At 47.4% G+C, this 19657-nt stretch overlaps 1 pseudogene; it reads left to right on the forward strand.

Moving 5' to 3' along the window:
• The first annotated feature begins 637 nt into the window (after window positions 1-637).
• Window positions 638-19457, forward strand: LOC110261698 (N-acetyllactosaminide beta-1,6-N-acetylglucosaminyl-transferase-like; annotated as a pseudogene).
• Window positions 19458-19657: the final 200 nt, after the last annotated feature.

The following is a 19657-nucleotide window of genomic DNA, read 5'->3' on the forward strand; positions in this document are numbered from 1 at the left end:
AGGCTGGCAGCTGCAGCTCCGATTCAGTCCCTAGCCTGGGAACCTCTATATGCAGCAGATGCAGCCCTAAAAAGAATAAGAAAGAAAGAAACTTAGGTCCAGACAGGTTGAGGATGAGTGAATGTTGTTTTAAGCTGCTACATGTTGGGGAGGTTTGTTCTGCAGCCGAGGCTAACTGATATCAGAGCTTTCCAAGAGGACTCTGGGGCCCCGGCTGTGGCAGGAAGGCACATTGGCCAAAGATGGCACAGCAGGTAAATGGCAGAGCGAGGCTTTAAACCCGGGAGTCTGATGGCTGAGCCAGTGTGTCCAACCGCTGTGCTCTCCGGAGTCTGGTATGGGGTGGCCTGTGCACCTGCGCATGGCCTCCATCCTGCTCCCCTGCCTTCCCACGTGCTGTTTGCACCACGTCCTTGTTCTCATTTCCAACCTCACTTCGGGTCATGCGCAGAGCCGTCCTCTCCCCTGCCATCCTCTCATCAGTATCTGCCCCTCTTCTTGCCATGATGGGGCCAAGAGGAAAAAGAGGAATCTCAGAATAGCGGAGTCTTGATTTTCTCCACGGGAAAACCTCCACCTGACAGGGCTGATGGGCGCTGAAGGAGTCGGGGCCAGTGAAGCTGAAGGTATATGGCAAATGGCCCCAGATCACAGGCAGCCGATCCCAGGAGTCCTGGGACCTGGACCTCGGAAGCAGGATGCCACGGAGCCCTCCCGGAAGGTTTGAGCATCAGGGAACTCCTGGTGCAAAACTCAGTGCCCTGAAACTCAGCAGCTTTGTTATCACACACAGTCCTGTGGGTTGGCTGGGTGGCCCCTGACTGGCCGGCCCTGCAGGGACCAGGATTGGCTCACTCACGTGTTCAGGGCCCAGTAGGACTGTTGGGGTGATGGGGTTCATTCTCCACTGATTTCATCCTCCAGGAAGCTAGCCCAGCCCCCACGTGGCAGGGGAAGGGTCTTTGGCAGCAAGAAAAGGCAAAACTGGGTACACAGACTCATTTCAGACTTCTGCTTTGGCACATTGGCTAACGCCTCATGGGCCAAAGCTCATCAAGGGGCCAAGTCCAGGTCCAGGGGTGGAGAAACAGTCTCTGTCTCTCTTTTTTTTTTTTTCTAGGGCCACACCTGCGGCATATGGAGGTTCCCAGGCTAGGGGTCGAATTGCTGGCCTATACCCCAGCCACAGCAACACCAGATCTCAGGCGCGTCTGCAACCTACACCACAGCTCAGGCAACGCTCAATCCTTAACCCACTGAACGAGGCCAGGGATCGAACCCGCAACCTCATGGTTCCTAGTTGGATTCGTTTCTGCTGCGCCACGACGGAAACTCCCAAACTCTATCTCTTGATCAGAGGCAGGAAGTGCAAGGCCACATTGCAAAGAGGCATCAGTGTCCCCATAGGAAGGAAACTGCACCCTGTTTGCAATCTACCACAGCTTCTGAGCTGAACAGCCACAGCCAAGTACTGCACAGAACCTGGCAACAATGCCATATTCTGATTACTTTACGTGGCATTGTTTTCCTTTAAAGTGGGGAAATAGAAACCAATTCTTAAGCCTGAAATACAGCCACTCCGGAATCCTAGTTCCCTTGATGGGAGATTTGGGTGGATGTGGAGAAGGAGGGGCTCACAGTATCCATCTTAGAAAGAATTCCAAAGCCCATGAACTTGGCAGGACCAGCCAGGAATGGCAAACGTTCAGTCCTCCAGGTCGAAAGAGAGGATGAAGCCCTGCGAGGCGAGCCTGCTGGTGAGGGTTAGGATGGGCGCTCCAGTTAATTGGCCTCTTCTTCCTTAACCTCTTCTGAGCATGTAGCCCCTGTAAGGAGCAGCCTGGGGAACACGTGACCCCATCTCCCCGTCCATAAATGACTGGGTCAGAGGCAGATGCCTGACACTCAGCCTGGTCCACATGCAGCTGAACTGAACCAGGGAGAGCCACAGAGAATCTGAACCCAGAGTTCCCATGTGGTGCAGTGGGTTAAGGATCTGGTGTTGTCACTCCAGCAGCTCAGGTTACTGCTGTGGTGTGGGTTCTATCCCTGACCTAGGAACTTTACATGTCACAGGTGTGCGCCCCCCCAAAAAAAAAGAAAAAAATCTGAACCAAGAGACAGAGATTCGGGCAAATGACAGGGAACATTTGGAAGAAGGTGGCGGAGAGCTCGGTCCGAAAAGCTATAAGCAAACTCAGATGGTGTGGGATCAGAAATCATGAGCAAGCCTAGCACATGGGTGTTCAGAGAGGAAAATGCATTAGCTGTGCAGCAGTGAGCATGTTTATTTTCTGCTCTGCTGCCCTTCCTGGCCAGCTCCTGTTAGCTCTGCTGTGGACGTGGCTTTCGTGGTTCTGGTTCCAGATCCACAAGACCTTCCAGCTCTAGCACCTCTGAATTATGGATTTCGTGCCTCCATACCCCTGCTCCACATTTTCAAAAGACTCTGGTCCAGTTCATCTTTCAAGCCAGGTCACCATTGCCGTTGGACAGCCAGCTGCGGCTCCTGGCAGCTCTGACCACGGATGAGGCTGGGGCTGAACAGACGATGGCAGGCATGTCAGGTGGATGGCTTCGTTCATAATTGTATGCTCATTTACATGTCCATTCATACATTCATTTCTGAAATAAACATTTACGAAGCATCTTTCCCAATTCTTCTACAAATTTCCAAGACACCCCACAACCTCACAACCATGTTAACATTTGTATTCCTAAGCCCGGGTTCATTTCATAGAGCTGGTCTGCCTGGAATGTTTCTCTTTTCCACAAGCAAAGCTCGAAGAGGGTCGCTTCTGTTGCCCCACACTCTTAGGAGTTTCCCCTGACACACTGTCCCTCTGTAGGCAGATGTATATTTTATAAGCCAGTCTTGGTTTTCTTAACCTCCAGGTCGTGATATCTTAGCCCATGTCCCAAGCCCCCACATTAGCAGCCAACTAGCACCCCCCCCCCGTGTGGTCCAGATCCAGAATCCCTTCCCCTGTGCCAGCAGCTCCCAGAAGGGTATTGAAGCCTATAAAGAGGAACCAGAGGAGTTTCCGTCATGGCTGGGTGAAAACAAATCTGACCAGTATCCATGATGATGCAGGCTCCATCCCTGGTCTCACTCAGTGGGTTAAGGATCTCTCATTGCCATGAGCGCTGGTGTAGGTCGCTGATGTGGCTCAGATCTGGCGTTGCTGTGGCTGTCCTATCATCCGGCAGCTGTAGCTCTGATTCTCCTCCTAGCCTGGGAACCTCCATATGCTGTGGGTATAAAAAAAGAGGAACCAGAGATTCTAGCTGCTGTATTAAATCTGTGTTTATTCGAACAGATAAGACCTCCATCAATGCTACCTTTTCATTTCTTCTGTGTCTGCTGTTCTTGCTATTGAGTGTTTGAGTGTCCATTTCCTCTGTCAATTTCATCAGGTAAAAGAAGTTTGGGAACGGAGTTCCCTGGTGGCTCAGTGGGCTAAGGACCAGCATTGTCACTACTAGGGCGCAGTTTCAGTCCCAGGCCTGGGAACTTCTGCATGTCATGGGCCTCGCAAAAAAAAAAAAAAAAAGGTCTGGAGGAGGAATGAATTCAGGCTGGGAAGGGAGTGCTGCTCATCACTAATGTTGTTATCTCTGTTCTAAGCGTGCTCAGCTAGAGCATTCTGGAGGTAAACTTCCCTCGAGCACTGTAGTCGACAAACTGATGGATGATGGTCCCCCTAAAAGTCCTGGGACCTTTGACTGTGTTACCTTTCACGGCAAAAAGGACTTTGCAACTGCGATTAAGCTAAGGATCTCCAGGTGGGGAGGTTATCCTGGTGGCCCAGTGTAAACACAAGAGTCCTTTCAAGAGAAAGAGGGGGGGTCAGAGTCAAAGAAGGAATGCGATGAAGCCAAGGTTAGATCGATGCTCTTTGAAGATGAAGGATGGGGCCACAAATCAAGGAAATGGGCGGCCTCTGGAAGCTGGAAAAAGCCAAGAAACAGATTCTCCCCTGGAGCCTCTGGAAGGAAATGATTTGTGCTGTGAGTTCATAAGATCGTTCAGAATTCTGGGCCTCAGAACCGTAAGATAATGAATTGATGTTAAGTCACTAAGGTTGTGTTGATTCGTGTAGCAGCAACAGGAAACCTATACACCAGCAAGGTGTCAGGACAGAGCATACATGTAGACATCTTTTTTTTTTTTTTCCTGGCTGTGTCCACTGAGGTTCTTGGTGGCCAGCAACGAAAACCCTGCTCACCAGCACAAGCAGAGCAAGAATTCATTTGTACACTCTTGGGAAGTCCACAGAATTGATAGAAAATCCAAAGGTCCAGGCTTAAAACTAGATGAGACTCAAGGGAGGCCAGGCAACAGGAGTCACGGCCAAGGTCATGATACAGAGAGGATCAGATAAGTGCCCTGGACCAGAACACAACTGCTGCTGCTGTGAACAATTTCTGATGGTCTTTGCACTAAGGATTCACATTACTCAGCGGGAGCATCGAAACCGAAGCACTTGAATCATTTGTGTGGGCTCTGGCTGACACAATGGGCGTCAGAAGCTGTCACACATCAGTTTCTGTAGTGGGTGGCAGGGCATCGATGTGTCAATGCCACAGAGAGTGTGCACAGTCGGAAGGAAGTTTGCCCCAGATGGCCAAAGCATCCAACAAATTCCTGATGCATCAGCCTCCCTGACCTGCTCTCATATTTTCTTTTCTATGTTTCTTTCCTTTTTTGGTCACCCTACAACAGATAGAGTTCCTGGGCCAGGGATCAGATCTGAGCCACAGTTGCAACCTATGCTGCAGCTGGGGCAATGCCAGATCTTTAACCCACTGTGCTAGGTCAGGGATGGAACCTGTGTCCAGGTGCTGCAGAGACACGTCTGGATCCTGTTTCACCACAGTGGGAACTCCGCTCTCATATTTTCAGTGCACCCAAAAGAGAATTCTGAGGGTACAGATGTAACCAGGTTCTGACGCCCAAGGGAGTGAGCCTAGGCAGAGGGCAGAGGTAGGTGGGAGACAGTGGGGAGCAAGGTGGGCACCACCGCTTGATGGGGGAACAAGCCCAAGTGGATTTGATCAGACCCAGCTTAGGTGTTGCTGCAAAAGTATGTAATGATGTGATGGTCCCTGATGTCGTCAAATCAGTTGACTTTGCTTGTTGGAGAGCATCCTTCGTAGGGTAGGTGGGCTACATTTAGTCAGATGAAGGCCCCCAGGAGGAAAGAGTGAGGTTTCCAGAAGAAGCACTTCTGCCTCCAGACAGCAGCATAGAAACCCTGCTGAGTTTCCCACCTGCTGCCCTGGAGGCATTCAGACTTCAGACAGCAACTCATTTCTTCCCTGAATTTTGTATCCACTATCAAGTGAATCTTCAGCCCGACAATCTGCCCTACAAATTTCAGACTTGCCATTCCCCACAATCATGTGAGCCAATTCCGTAAAAATAAACCACTTTCCTCTCTCTATTTATTTTTATTTTTATTTATTTATTTATTTTGCTTTTTAGGGCCACACCCGTGGTACCTGGAGGTTCCCAAGCTAGGGGTCAAATCAGAGCTGCTGCTACCACCTTACGCCACAGTCACGGCAATGCGGGATCTGAGCTGCAGCTGCGACCTACACTGTAGCTTGCAGCAATGCTGGATCCTTTAACCCACTGAGCGAGGCCAGGGATCAAACCCAAATCCTCATGGATACTAGTCGGATTCTTCGTCTGCTGAGCCACAATGTGACTCCTCAGTCTCTCTTGATATTGATCTATCGAAAGAGACAGAGAAGAGAGAAGGGGGAAGATACTATTGATTCTGTTTCTCTGCAGAACCCTGGCTGATACACAGAGTAAATGAAAACTAAAGGCATTAACAGTTTGTTCCAAAGACCACAGCTTTCGAGGGCCAGGGATGGGATTCAAGCCCAAATCTCTTTGTGCCTTGCTGCCCAGCCCTGAGCCCGTCCTGTGCTGGGGAAAGAGAAACCCAGGCTGTCATCCCTGGCCCTGTACTTCCGAGAACCACAGCGTCTGGGCACCCACTTTAGGTCAGGGTCAGAATGGCTCTTCCGGGCACCCATTCAAATACGTAATACACATAACAGCACATGTACTATGTACACACGCTCCGTGAGCTCTCTGCCCGTCATCCCCAAAGCCAAGTGCAAGGGCTTGTTCCTAATTCACACAGAGATTCACCCCCCAGGGAGTGATGTGTCCATTATTTTCCTTTCAAGATCACTCTCAGAGCAAGATCCAAATGAAATCACAGGTTGGGAATCTGTACTCATGGGAGTGCAAATCAGAGTCGGCTTCTCCAGTCTCCTGCTGTGATCGGGAGACTGTGATGCGTTCACAGATGTTCTTGCCAGGCGCTCACTAGGCTCTGAGGAGGCTATGATCCTTGATGCCATATTTTTGCCCTCTTTACAAGGATGGGCACTACCCTCTGGCTGCCTGATGTTTCCATGCAGAGGTTGTGACACCTCCAGAGTTTGCAGCCCTGCAGAGGCTCGGCTGAGCCAGGAGGGCAGCAAAAGCCCTGAATGGGTCCAGGGCCAGGCTCAGCCCCTTTCCTTTACTATCTCAATGTCTCAATATGTTGACCTGACGTTTATGGAAAATAAATGATTCCAGAAACAAAGACAACAGAACATAGGCCTGAGAGGCCTTTGAGAACCTTTGGTGCCCCTTCTTTCCCAGGCCACCGATTTTGATTCTGATTCGGGAAGAGAGGGTGAGCGGGCCAGGATTCTTGGTGGCCGCCCGACCCAAGAGGCAGGAGCCAGTCAGTAATTTTAAGAGGGAGAAATGTAAATGAGTGATTGTTCCCAAAGGCAAGGTTCAAACTGGGGCAAGACCCAACTTCCTCCAACTCTCTGCCCTGTGACTTCCTCCGCACCACTAGGGGACAAGGGACCGTGCCCTGCCACAGGCTCTGGGAGCTGGGGCTGCTCCCCCGGGGGGTCTCAGAGAGAAGTCCCATCCAACCACACAAAGGCAGGGGACCAGGGTTTGAGTGCTCCTCGGCCAGCGCGAACATCTGTCTCCATGCGCGACGCAGACCGCCGCCGGGTCTGCTTCCTCAGCTCATTAGAACTGCTCGCTGGGGTGGCATTCCAGACCAAGACTGCGAGATCATGATGGTGCCAGGGCCACCCAAGACCAGCTTGTCCCCCCTTTGATGAATAATGGTTTTTTTCACTCCAGAGCCAGTCCCAGTGCAGTCCTGGAAAATTCTGCAGTTCTGGAAAATTCTGCATATCACTAATGCAGGGCGGGGGGTGGGGGCTAGCTAGTAAGGAAAGATAAAGGAGGGAGTTTGCCCGGAGATTAACCCACGAGGACTATCTGTGTGTGTGTGTGTGTGTGCGCGCGCGCATGTGTGTGTTTCTGTCTCTCTCTCATCTAGGCTTACCTCTGAGTTCAGAATCTTGATCAAGTTCACACAATAAGGACCAGCATCAGAGCTCTGCTCTTCTTACCAGAGCAGCAACTCAATAAGAGGATTGTGTGTGTGTGTGTGTGTGTGTGTGTGTGTGTACTTTATCCCAAACTTTTCCGGAATGTTATCAAATCAGATTATCGATGGATGCCACCATTAATGAAAGAACACGTACCCGTATTCTCGTTAGGGACACCTAGGACCCGAGGTCACTTTTCCACTTAGCGCCGGGTTAAAGCTGTCAATGTTTAAGCTCCCCTAACAGAGTGTTAAAGTTAAGCCAGTTGGCACTTTAGACACTCAGGGCTCGTGCCGGCAACGTGGCTGCAGGAGCAGACTCCACCAGCAATGCAGGAAGGTCCAAAAGCCAGGCTGCCTCCCCACCTCCCCAAGTGTTTCTTCCTGCACAATAAGGGTCTAAGCTCTGCTTTTTGCCTGAACACGAGCTGTGAATTAGATATTTTTCCCCAAAGGCTTTTTTCTTTTTTTTAATGATTTTCATTTTTTTCCATCATAGCTGGTTTTCAGTGTTCTGTCAATTTTCTACTGTACAGCAAGGTGACCCAGTCACACCTACACGTATACATTCTTTGTTCTCACATGATCACCCTCCATCATAAGTGACTAGATATAGTTTCCAGTGCTACACAGCAGGATAGATTTTTTTTAAAGTACATTTTATTTTGGAATTATTTTAAATTTACAGAAAATTTGCAAGGAAATTACAGAGAGTTCCTATATGCCTACCATCAGGGTGGGGGAAATACCCTACCTCCTGGGGCGGGAGTAATTAGGTGTGGGTCTTTTTTGTTTTTTGGGGTTTTTTTTGAGAACTGAGGCTCACTCTCCTCCATGCCCCCCCCCATTTATAATTTGCTGTTTCTTTATACTGAGTGAAGGCAAATGTGTGTCATCTAGTAGCTGATTTGGGGATTAAATTGGGGACATGGGACATAGTGGAGGTTCCTAGAATGGGCAGATTCAGAGAAACAGGGAGTTCCTGTGCTGGCTCAGCAGGTGAACAACACGACATAGTATCCACGAGGTTGTGGGTTTGATCCCTGGCCTCCCTCAGTGGGTTAAGCATCCGGCATTGCTGTGAGCTGTGCTGTAGGTCATAGATGCAGCTCTGATCTCGAGTTGCTGTGGCTGTCGTAGGCCGGAGGCTGCAGCTCTGATTCGACCCCTAGGCTGGGAACTTCTATGTGCCTCCGTGCAACCATAAAAGGAAAAAAGAAGAATATTCAGAGGGACAGAAAGTAGACTAGAGGTTATCAGGGGTTAGGGGGAGGGGAGAGTGAGGAGAAATTGTTTAACAGATGCAGAATTTCTGTTTGGGGTGATGACAAAGGTCTGGAAATACTGCTGATGGTTACACAACTTTATGGGTGTACGTGTTCCGGGGAATCATCCATGAAAATGATACGTGTTTATGGCCATAATAAAAAAAAAGTGCCACAAAAATGAGTTTAGGCAATACCAGATTAAAGAAAGCCAAATGGATTTCTTTACTGATGGCATTTAAGAGTCTTCAATGAGCTAGTTAGAATTGCCTTCGAGGAGGAGGGAGAGGTTAGTATTCTCAAGTTTTCGTAATGAAAGTTGATCCATAATGAGTAGACATTAAAACTTGAAATTTAGGAGTTCCCTTTGTGGCTCAACGGTGGTTAACGAACCTGACTAGTATCCATGAGGATGTAGGTTCCATCCCTGGCCTCACTCAGTGGATTCAGGGCGTTGCTGTGAGCTGTGGTGTAGGCTGGCCAGTTGCAGCTCCGATTTGCCCCCTAGCCGGGGAACTTCTATATGCCATGGGTGCATCCCTAAAAAGAAAAAAAAAAAAAAAAAAAACCCTTGAAATTTAAGGCGTTCCCACTGTGGCCCACTGGATTAATGATCTGGCTTGTCTCTGTGGCAGCACAGGTTCAATTCCCGGCCTGGTGCAGTGAGTTAAAGGATCTGGAGTTGCCGCACCTTCAGAGCAGGTCACAGCTGTGGCTAAGATTCGATCCCTGGCCTGGGAACTTCCATATGCTGCTGGTGCAGTCAAAAACTTAAAAAAAAAAAAAAAAAAGGAGTTCCCGTCGTGGCGCAGTGGTTGACGAATCCGACTAGGAACCATGAGGTTGTGGGTTCGATCCCTGCCCTTGCTCAGTGGGTTGACGATCCAGCGTTGCCGTGAGCTGTGGTGTAGGTCGCAGACGCAGCTCAGATCCCACGTTGCTAGCCTGGGAACCTCCATATGCTGCGGGAGCAGCCCAAGAAATGGCAAAAAGACAAAAGTAAATTAATTAATTAATTTTAAAAAATTTGAAATTTATGACAATGAAACAAAATAGAACAAAACATCGATCTGGAATTCTGTTTTGATTAACCTACTTATGATGCCATTTTATAAGCATCTGGCCCCGGGAAGCTGTTCAGTGGGGTGAGGGCCGTGTATTCCTTGCTCAGGATCCCGGAGGAGGAGGAGCAGGAGGGCAGATGGAGCATCCGGAGGATGTGATGCTTTCTTCTCCCCGCCAGTCTTTCCTGGGTCTGGAAAGGATGTATTGACAGCACAGTGTTTAACTTCTTCCTGACTAATCACTTGATTTCATTAAACTGAATCAAATTATCCAGGACACAGAAAATCACCTCATATAACTATAAGCTGCCATTTCGTTTTTCTTTTCATTAACACAGGCCGCTAAGAAGTCAGCATTTCTCTTAGGAATTTCAGATCTGCAGTCGTTTTCAAAACGCTGTCCTTCTGCAAGATGCCCATGTGTGGCTTCCACTTGGACACGTCTGAATTCCAGGATTTACTGCTTGAAAATGAGACTAAACAAAATATTTTTCCCATGAATAAAAGCAGTGCATACTCTGGGGTGGCGTGAAAGTCATAAAAATAATTCATAATCTTGCAACGCAGAGGTAACCACAGTTAACATTCTGATGTATACTTTCTAGTCTTTTCTGTGTACATGAGAGAGAGAGACAGAGTGCGCGTGTGTGTGTGTGTGCGTGTGTGTGTGTGTGTCTGTGAGTGTGTGTGTCTGTGTGTGTCTGTGTCTGTGTGGCAAAAACAATTCTTTCACTCCTGTATCCCAAGCTCAATCCCTGGTATAGAGAACATGTTCAAAAAATAGAACTAGGAGTTCCCATCGTGGCTCAGTGGTTAACGAATCCAACTAGGAACCATGAGGTTGCGGGTTCGGTCCCTGGCCTTGCTCAGTGGGTGAAGGATCCGGCGTTGCCATGAGCTGCAGTGTAGGTCGCAGACCCCGAGTTGCTGTGGCTCTGGCGTAGGCCATCGGCTACAGCTCCAATTCGACCCCTAGGCTGGGAACCTCCATACGCCGCGGGAGCGGCCCTAGAAAAGGCAAAAAGACAAAAAGAAAAAAAGAACTAAATATTTTGGCCTGAGTGATCATCAAATTACACATACTAAAATGTATATCATATTCCATTTTTGCCAAATGCACAGAACAGGAAAATTTATAGAATCAGAAAATAGATTAGTGGTTGTCAGGGTCTGGGGAGGGGGGGGTTAAGGCGGTGACTGCTAATGGGCCGGGTACACGGTTTCTTTGGAGTGTCATAAAATCTAGTGAATATCCTAAAAACCACTGAGGTATGTATACATTTTAAGTGTATGACATACGAATCATAGTTCATTAGAAATAGTACTGAAAAATGTCTGTCATAATAACAGTGAGCTGCACGTGTGACACGTTCATACTTTCAAAGTACTTTTCTTTAATTATATAATTTTTATCTGGTTAGAACCCTGCAAGGTACACAGGGCGGGTTTACTGACCTCTCCCCTACAATGGATGCACTTGAGACCCCGAGAGACCGACTCAGTGATTTTGTCGGCAAGTCAGAGGTGGAACCAGATTTAGAATAAAAACGGTACGCTAGGCATCCAGTGACTCTATTGTCCAAGACCCCGTGAATAAGTCATGATTAGTATCTGTTTTATCAACTTCATATCCTTTATATAATATTATTAACAAGCAAGAACTCATTCATTAAGCACTGGTAAGGTGCCAGAAATTAATTTATACATTAATTACTAGCTATTATACAAACCTTATAAAGTGTATGGTGTTAGCTTCATTTTACTGCTTTTAGAAGTTAGCTTATTTGTCCAAGGTGGGCCCTCAGGGGACATGTGGCAAAGTCTGGTGACAATTTTGGTCGTCACTACTTGGGGAAAGGGATGCTACTGGCATCTGATGGGTAGAGGCTGGGGAGCCTGCTAAACATCCTACATCGCTCAGGGCAACCACCACAGCAAAGAAGGTTCGGCCGAAATGCCAGCAACCCAGCTTTAAATGATAACAGAGGGGGAGTTCCCATCATGGCACAGCGGAAATGAATCCGACTAGGAATGATGAGGTTTCGGGGTTCGATCCCTGGCCTCGATCAGTGGGTCAAGGACCTGGCATTGCCACGAGCTGTGGTGTAGTTTGCCGATGTGACTCGGATCCTGTGTTGCTGTGGCTGTGCTGTAGGCCAGCAGCTGCAGCTCCAATTCAACCCCTAGCCTGGGAACCTCCATATGCTGCACATGCAGCCCTAAAAAAAAAAAGGAGTTCCCGTCGTGGCGCAGTGGTAACGAATCCGACTAGGAACCATGAGGTTGCGGGTTCGATCCCTGCCCTTGCTCAGTGGGTTAACGATCCGGTGTTGCCGTGAGCTGTGGTGTAGGTTGCAGACGCGGCTCGGATCCCGCGTTGCTATGGCTCTGGCGTAGGCCGGCGGCTACAGCTCTGATTCGACCCCTAGCCTGGGAACCTCCATGTGCCGCAGGAGCGGCCCAAGAAATAGCAACAACAACAACAAAAGACAAAAGACAAAAAGACAAAAAAAATAAATAAATAAATAAAATAAATAAATAAATAAATGATAACAGAAGGAATAGCTGTGAGGGGTGTCTACAAACCCAAACTAGCTTTTTTTTTTATTATTTAGCAAATAGATTTCCTGCCAGAGTAAGCCAGCCCTAGGTCCTCTGCTCAGTGCAAACACCACCATGCCGAGTGAAAGAAGTCAGCCACAGAAAGACAGATCCTGCCTAAATGCACTTGTATCACAGTCAAAACTCGGAGAAAGAAAAAGCAGAATGTGTTGCCCGGGGCTGGGGCGGGGGGACATGGGCATTGGGGTTCACTGAGTAGAGAATTTAGTTACACAAGATGAGAAAGTTCGAGTGCTCCCAGGACCACACGCCTCTGTCTATGGCTGCTCCACTGCACCTTTCAGGAGGGTTAAGGCGACGAGTTCTAGGTCACATACGTATCTGCCACCACAATTTTAAAAAATGCTTTAGCAAGTCTGAGAGTGATTAGGGGTAGAATTTGAATTTTCCAGGTTTCAGATCCTGGGATTAGGGACCAGACGAGGAGTGTGTGTTAAATTTTCCTGTGTCGTTAGTGCCTCTGATTTAAAGCTTCCCTCATATTCTGATTTGACAGAAATGCGATAATATGTCAAATGCTGAAGGACGGGGTGGAGGTGATGGAAGAGAAGAAGGCGGAAAATATCCGCCATAGACCTCAGGGTAGAGATGCTAAGGGCTTGGGTGTTGCAATTACCCCTTGTGGGTTGGTTTGTTTGTGTTTTGCTATTTTAGTGCCGCACCCGCAGCATTTGGAGGTTCCCAGGCTAGGAGTCCACTCAGAGCTATAGCTGTCAGCCTACAGCACAGCCACAGCAATGCCAGATCCAAGCCACGTCTGCAGCTTATGCCATAGCTCACAGCAACGCCGGATCCTGAACCCAGTGAGCGAGGTCAGGGATCGAACCCGAAACCTCATGGATACTAGTTGGATTCGTTAACCACTGAGCCATGAAGGGAACTCCAGGTAACACTTGTTTTTATGAAAAATAATGTACTTACAGAAGATAGCTAAGGATTTGGAGGACATTCATAAGTATAAATGTTATTAGAATTAGACACTCTTAACAGGAGCTTTGAATGAACCTGTTGGGTTTGGTCACAAAGTTTCCAAAATTATCTTTGTTTTGCTTTGGAGGTATTGACCTAGTCCTGCTGAGACGAGCCAGAGTAAGTGTTATCACGCCGTGTTTCAAAGTGCAGATAAACGTTATCAGTCTCTTTTATGAGCACAAGTATGCAGAGTTCCCATTGTGACTCAGTGGGTTAGGAGCCTGATGTAGGTTTGATCCCTGGCCCTGCTCAGTGGGTTAAGGCTCCAGCATTGCTGTGAGCTGTGGTGTGGGTCTCAGTCGTGGCTCAGATCTACGTGGCTGTGACTGTGGCCAGCAGCTGCAGCTCTGATTTGATCCCTAGGAACTTCCATATGCCATATGTCACAGGACAGGTTTGGCCCCAAAAAGAAAAAAAAAAAAAAAAAAAAAAAACAAAAACCCAAACCGAAAAAACACAAGTATGATCTTTGATGGCTTCTCATCTATCTAATCTAATCTGTCTCTTGTCCCATGTTTTCAGAACCTCTGTTGAATGTCGTTTTTTTTCCAATGGCTTAATGACATGTACAGAAGTTAACGTTATGTCACTTACTTTGAGTAACTCCCTTAAACAATTTGCCTCCTTACGAGACATCCTAAAAGAGATTGTGGCCAGCTGGTGGAGTGCAGACCTTGGCAGAGGCAGGTATTTCCGTGCCACTCAAATGCCACGTTAAGCCCTCCTCCTTAGGTCTTTGAAAACATCTTCTTCCCTCCAAGTTGAGCCCAGTCTAGTGGGAAATAAAATGCTGTAATGGCACAAAAATTCTCCCTCTCTGTCATCCGCAAGATTTTCAACCACGTCAAGCAATGCTGTGCAGGACCACTGTGTGGCAGCACCACATTTTGCCAAAGTTTGGGCCACAGTGGGCCAAAAGTATTTTCTGGAGTTCCTGGAGTTCCCGTTGTGGCGCAGCGGAAACGAATCCGACTAGGAGCCATGAGGTTGCGGGTTCCATCCCTGGACTCACTCAGTGGGTTACCAAGCTGGCACTGCCATGAGCTGTGGTGTAGGTCACATACGTGACTCGGATCTGGCGTGGCTGTGGCTGTGGTATAGGCCAGCGGCTACAGCTCTGATTCAACCCCTAGCCTGGGAACTCCATATGCCACGGGAGAAACCCTAAAAAAAAAAAAAAGGGAAAATAAATAAATAAAAGTATTTTCTGCAATTCCCATGGTGGCTCAGCGGTAACAAACCCGACTAGTATCATGAGGACCAGGGTTCGATCCCTGGCCCTGTTCAGTGGGTTAAGGATCCAGTGTTGCCTTGAGCTGTGGTATAGGCTGAAGACATGGCTCAGATCTGGTGTGGCTGTGGCTGTGGAACCCCTAGGGAGGGTCCTACAAACAAACAAACAAAAAGAACAGGTGGAAGGGCTCCTGACCCAGACTTGGGAGGCAGGGAAGGGCTGCCTCATGGGAATCTGATGGATGGGAAGAGCCCGTCAAGAAAAGACGGAGAATATTCCAAGTAGAAGCCCTGTTAGGTTGAGATGCCACCATGAACTCATCATTAACCCTTAGGCAAGTCGGTGCATATGTGGGCTTCCATTTCCTCTTGAGCAAAATCGGTATCATGTCAACACTCACCTCCCCGGCTGTCAGGGAGAAAACAGAGCCAGGGGGGTGGCAGACATCAGTGACAGTTCATTTTCAGGATGCTCCATTTGTGACTTATGCCACTAGGTCCCAAGAACCTGCACGATTCCTTCCGATTCTGCATCTCTATGAATGACCTCTTTTTTATCTTTAGGTACAAGAGAAATTTAAGCAATTCTGGGTGTTGTCAGCATCAACATCAGTCCATGCTGGTGGTGACCCATCTCATGACAACTGAGCTGCATAAAATTGAAGAAATATACACTGTCTCTTGGGACCCAAGATGACATCAGTGATGGTGACAAATCCTTCTCTGGGGCAAAAGGGCTGTGAGACGGACGTCCACTCTACCTCCTCCCCATGGGGGGCCGCCCTGAGTCGGCAGCTCTGACATATTTGTCAGGACCTTACCTTGAGGTTGACCTTGACCAAGGTACCCAACCTTCTCCATGCTGGCTCCATCAGCCAGAGCGGCTCGTGTTCTCAGATCCACACAATCCCTTCATTGTAAGAGAGCTTCGGGCTTGTGGTTGATCCCCTGTTGCCTAAGCATGTGGCAGTGTTTCTGTTCTTGCTCAAAATACGAAGGGAGACGAGATACCCCAGCCATCTGGGGTTGGACCTGGAGACTGACTTCAGCAAAAGTATGAAGTCTGGCCAGTGACACCCACAGAAGAGACAGCGGGAAAAACGAAGCTGAAAGTCTTCGAGCTTGCTGTAGGGCTTGTGGCCCTTTCTATCTCTCTTCTGTTGTTCTATACCAACAGTTTAGTCCTGCCAAAACACCTGCCAGGGGAGAAAATCTCATACTCTTTGGTGTTTGCCGAAGTCTGTGACGTGGTCATCACAGGAAAGAAAATCTTGGAGGGGAATACACCAGGGACTCCGCTGAGAAACGTAACTTGCCAACAATACACGACCCAGAATCACTACATAATGAAACCTTTGTCCAAAGAAGAAGCCGAGTTCCCTCTGGCATATGTCATGGTCATTCACAAAGACCTTGATACATTTGAGAGGCTCTTCAGGGCAATTTACACGCTCCAAAATGTCTACTGTGTCCACGTGGATGCGAAAGCTGCCTCAGCTTTCAAGGATGAGGTGGGAAGGCTACTGAGCTGCTTCCCAAATGCCTTTCAAGAGGGAGTCTGTGGTCTATGCAGGGGTTTCCAGGCTCCAGGCGGACCTCAACTGCATCAAGGATCTGGCGGCCTCGGCGGTCCCGTGGAAATACGCCATCAACACCTGCGGGCAGGACTTCCCCCTGAAAACCAACAGGGAGATCGTTCAGTATCTGAAAGGGCTTAAAGGGAAAAACATCACCCCGGGGGTGCTGCCCCCTCCTCATATCATCAGAAGGACCACATACGTGCACTTGGAGCAGAAGTACCATTTCTGTTCCTTCATGCTGTGGACTTGGATTTAAAAAACGCCCCCTCCGCACAATCTCACCATTTACTTTGGCTCCGCCTACGTGGCCCTTACAAGAGAATTTGCCAACTTCATTCTTCAAGACCCAAGGGCCACTGATTTACTGGAGTGGTCGAAGGACGCCTACTCTCCTGATGAGCATTTCGGGGTGACCCTAATAGGATTCCAGGTACGTGAAACGATTTCTATTCTACAGAAAGTCTGGAAGCATTGTGTGTGTGTGTGTGTGTGTGTGTGTCTGTGTGTCTTGTCTGTGTGTGTATTTTACACTTAGAAAATGTCCTTAATGGCATCACGTACATTCACCCACGTTTCCAGACTTTATGGATACCTGATAAGCTGTTTTGTGTGTCTCTTTCAATGGAATTCCTATAACAAAAGTTACGCTTCCTTCATATCAATAAATATACTGTTTGTTTATAGAGTCAGCTTATTAAATTTTTATTGCATTCAATGTCACAAATCTGATATGACAGGTGAAACTGGCTTTCTGTCTTTTTTTTTTTTTTTTTTGTCACCACCAAAACATGGGAAAGTTCCCAGGCCAGGGATGGAACCTGAGCCTCAGCAGTGGCAAGGCCAGGTCCTTATCTACTAGGCCACCAGAGAACCCTGAAACTGTTTTTTTTTTAGCAATTCTGATTTGTTGTTTAGGAATTCAATTGTCCTTGACATGGACTTTATTCATTATGGTTTCATTTGATGTGAATTTGAACTGTACATCCCGCACAAAGAGAACAATTTGAAATAATGCCACCTCTCCAAATTAAATTTTTTAACTCGTCAAAAATTTCCAGCATTCAGCACTGTCACGCACATGAACACGAGGCCACATTTAGGCCTGACCACGTGGCAGCCTTGCTTTGGTGAACAGAAACTCTGTGTCCTTGCTTAGCTCTGTATCCTGAGCTTCCCTTTGTGGAAAATTTGAGAATGCAGAGTTAGCTTTTGATGAGCAGAATATTAAAAAACAATGTTTTTCTCATTATAAAATACAATTCTTTTGTTTAAAAAAAAAAACCTGGGAAATAAAGAAAAGCATAAAGTAAAATTGTTAAGTAGAAATTACAAGAAAATAAAAGAAAGCAAAAATTATACATTATACCAACTGAGAAGTAATTGCTGTGCATATATTTGCACTATTTTTTTCCTTCTCCATGTATTGCTTTATGTGGTTAAGTCACACTGATTTATACAATTTTGTATTCTGCTACTTTCACTTAACAATGTATCAGAATTGGGGAGTTCCACCATGGCTCAGTGGTTAAGGAACCGGACTAGACTAGCATCTATGAGGACAAGGGTTCCATCTCTGGCCTTGCTCAGTGGATTAAGGGTCTGGCATTGCTGTGAGCTGTGGTGTAAGTCACAGAGGTGGCTTGGATCCGGTGTTGCTGTGGCTGTGGCATAGGCCGGCAGCTGCAGCTCCAATTCGACCCCTAGCCTGGGAACCTCCATATGCCGTGGGCATGGCCCTAAAAAGACAAAAAAATATATATGTCAGAATAATTTCCCTATCTTCTGGAAAATACATATGTCAGAATAATTTCCCTATCTTCTGGAAAATGTGGTACAATTTCTTTTTCAAAGTATGGATGCACTATAATTTGCTCATGAGTTCCTCAATGGTTTAACATGAATTTTTTTTTTTTTTTTTTACTATGTAAAAGACCATTACAATTAATGCTGAAAATGTCAAAAGTAAGGAACATCTTTTTTTCTTTCTTTTTTTTTCTTTTTTGGCCGCACCCTGGGTCCATGGAAGTTTCCAGGCCAGCTGTCTGATTGAAGCTTCAGCTGCTGCTGGCCAGCAGCACAACCACAGCAACGCAGGATCCGAGCCGCGTCTGCAACCTACACCACAGCCCATGGCAATGCTGGATCTTTAACCCATGGAGTGGGGCCAGGGATCCAACCCGGGTCCTCATGGATGCTCATGGTTCGTTACTGCTGCGCCGCAATGGGAACCCCATACTTTCTTTTTTAAATATTATGTTCCATCGTGGTCTGTCCCAAGAGGTTGGATATATTTCCCTGTGCTATACAGGAGGACCTCCTGGCTTATCCATTTTATTTATTTATTTATTTATTTTGTCTTTTTGCCTTTTCTAGGGCTGCTCCTGCGGCATATGGAGGTTCCAGGCTAGGGGTCTAATCCGAGCTGTAGCCGCCAGCCTACACCACAGCTGGTGTATGCCGGATCCTTAACCCACTGAGCAAGGCCAGGGATCGAACCCACAACCTCATGGTTCCTAGTCAGATTCGTTAACCCCTGAGCCACAACAGGAACTCCGCTTATCCATTTTAAAAGGCATAGTTTGTATCTACTAACCCCAAACTCCCCGTTCATGCCACTCCCTCTCCTCTCCCCCTTGGCAATCACAAATTAGAAGCTAAAAGTAAATTTTAAAAATGTCTATTCAACCATTTTTTCTTTGTCCTTGTGGGTTGCCAGTTGTCTCTGTGGTGGGTATGGAATTTAAACGTTCTGTTGTTAATTACGGACAAGAACAGGTTGAGGGGGTCAGTAGGAGAACGGAGAGGGTCCTTAGAGAAAAGAAGGGAACCCAAAAGGAGCAGGGAAAAACAGGTGATTTTTGAATGGCCACAACCCTGTTAAGGGCTGTAGTGACATAATTAGGCAATTGCCAAGGAATGGACAATCAACTCTTGCTGAGATGCTTAGGCTTGCCTGGCTCTTTCGGAATCAGAGGACCCAGTCTTTAGTCTTCAGACCTGCTGCTTCTTCCCCCTCATCTCCTCCTTCACATCCCGGCAGGGTTTGTCAAACACTGATGTACACAGATATACAAGTATCTACTTGATAATTTCATTCCTTTCTTGGTAAAAGACGCAGCATCACACAACGTATTTAATTCACCTCTCTAGCAAAATTCCTACGGACTAGTGTCTATTTTTTACACTTTTGCAAATGATGCAGAATGCCAGGTGGCCAAAGGATTGAGGACGCTGGATGCTAATGAGAAAGCTGAATTGTGGATCCCCCTGGAGCACCGCATGGGATGAGGGGAAACAGAGCCAGTCGAGGCCAGTAGAATTTTTCCTGTCCAGTTAGAAAAATAATTCATGACCATTTTAGAAAATATGGAGAGCAGGAGAAAGTAGATAGACAACAATCATTTTTCATCATCTCGAGACACAGAAGAAAACTGTTTCACGCAAGGTAGACTCCTGTTAGTCTTTCTAAGGAATCAGTCATTTCAAAA

This window comes from Sus scrofa, chromosome 7, assembly GCF_054392235.1.
Source record: "Sus scrofa isolate SSC_HxYL_T2T_F1_AM1 chromosome 7, Sscrofa_HxYL_maternal_Yorkshire_Landrace_v2.0, whole genome shotgun sequence".
NCBI classification, from domain to species: domain Eukaryota; kingdom Metazoa; phylum Chordata; class Mammalia; order Artiodactyla; family Suidae; genus Sus; species Sus scrofa.